Here is a 1,621-nt window from a genome sequence, read left to right as displayed (position 1 = left end):
CTAGTATCATGTACTTTCAACTGTATGCGTTTACGCCATTAATTATGGTACACCCTGTATAGAGTTCCTATTGAACCTAAGCAGTGATGCATCAACTACAGAGCATAGCGAGCATAAGAATCGTACCAGAAGAAGAAGATAACTGGTTCGAGGAATAGCGAAGCGAATAGTACGCTTAAACAAATGAGAGCGTGCGTAAATCTCGCAGTCTATATGGTCGCATCCATGCTAACAGCTAAAAGAAGAATCATGTAATCTCTGTTATTATAGGGATGGTTATCTTCAACCCTGGAAGAGCAGAGATGTATGTAAACAGCTTACAGCCAGCCTCAATAAATACTGAAAAATTTGCAGTCACTATTCAAGTTCGTATGAATTCGTTACAATCCTGTTGCAAGCCATTCTTGTCAACGGTCAGATTTGAAATCGGTTACTTTTCTGCGTCGATGATTTGATATTCTGAACCACGAATAGGGGTCTTATACAGCTAATTTTTGATGGTCCTGAACCCTTTGAATTTAATTTACGACAGCGACAAAATTTACAGTTTCGCAACATTCTGTGGCTATAAATTTTACTGGAACCTTAAAATTAACGACTTCACGATAGGAAACTTGTCGAACGGGATCCGAAAAAATACGGCGGTGAAACAGGATGCGAGTGTGGGCCGCCGCCGCTCGGGCGTGTCCGGCCGCAGGAAACTGGCGTCCGAAGGCCAGGCGTATATCACTCGCGAGTCGAAGGGGCAGTCAGTCGCTAACGACCCGGCGAAGGCTCCTGAGCTGTAAATAATTTGCGTTCTGCACAGGTCTGCGTCTGGCACTACAGTCTGTGGTCCAGGTTCACTACAGGCGGCGGTGGACCGTAATTATTTGATTCCTGATGCATTATGGTAACCGTAATTTTAATACGTTACCTGTAACAGCGATATGCCAGTCCTTGTTTCCAGATTTGCACTTCACTATTAGATTTCCTGTTGGTTATGAGTTAATGTAAACATACGACTAGACGATATGCAGCTCTAAACTTCCTGGCAGATTAAAACTGTGTGTCGGACCGAGACTCGAACTCGGGACCTTTGCCTTTCGCGGGCAAGTGCTCTACCAACTGAGCTATCCAAGCACGACTCACGCCCGGTCCTCACATCTTTAATTCCGCCACTACCTCGTCTCCTACCTTCCAAACTTTACAGAAGCTCTCCTGCGAACCTTGCAGGAGTGCTAGTTCTGCAAGGTTCGCAGGACAGCTTCTGTAAAGTTTGGAAGGTAGGAGACGAGGTACCTGCAAAGATAGGAAACAGAGAAATATCGTTTGCTGCGTGCATATAATATAGCAAAAGAATACGTGATTGAAGTTGTAGGTGATCTGTTGGGGAGGATGAGAAGGGGGGAGGCGATGCGGAAGGTGAGCAGGATGTGAATCTTAGTGCACGATAGGTGAGATCTGGAGAACGTGATGGCCAGGGCAACGCTAACACCCTCTGTACGGAGGTTGATCAGCACACCACGGGCAACATACAGTCGTACGTTATTTTTTGAATGATGTTGTCAAGGAAGTCTCAAAGACAGAGCGCAGCCACTGGCCTTAAGAGGTCAGAAGCGAAGCAACGTCAAATTACGGC

The 1,621-nt window shown here is 45.8% G+C and overlaps 1 non-coding gene across 1 annotated transcript; it reads right to left on the bottom strand.

The window, feature by feature from the left end:
- Positions 1 to 1,047: 1,047 nt before the first annotated feature.
- Trnas-cga (transfer RNA serine (anticodon CGA)) lies at positions 1,048 to 1,122 on the bottom strand. The gene has a single exon. It is a non-coding gene; the product is annotated as a tRNA-Ser (tRNA).
- Between the last annotated feature and the right edge of the window lie 499 nt (positions 1,123 to 1,621).

Source organism: Schistocerca serialis, chromosome 1, assembly GCF_023864345.2.
Source record: "Schistocerca serialis cubense isolate TAMUIC-IGC-003099 chromosome 1, iqSchSeri2.2, whole genome shotgun sequence".
Classification (NCBI taxonomy): Eukaryota; Metazoa; Arthropoda; class Insecta; order Orthoptera; family Acrididae; genus Schistocerca; species Schistocerca serialis.
The sequence above is the reverse complement of the archived record's forward strand: the minus strand, read 5'-3'. Positions and strand labels throughout refer to the sequence as shown.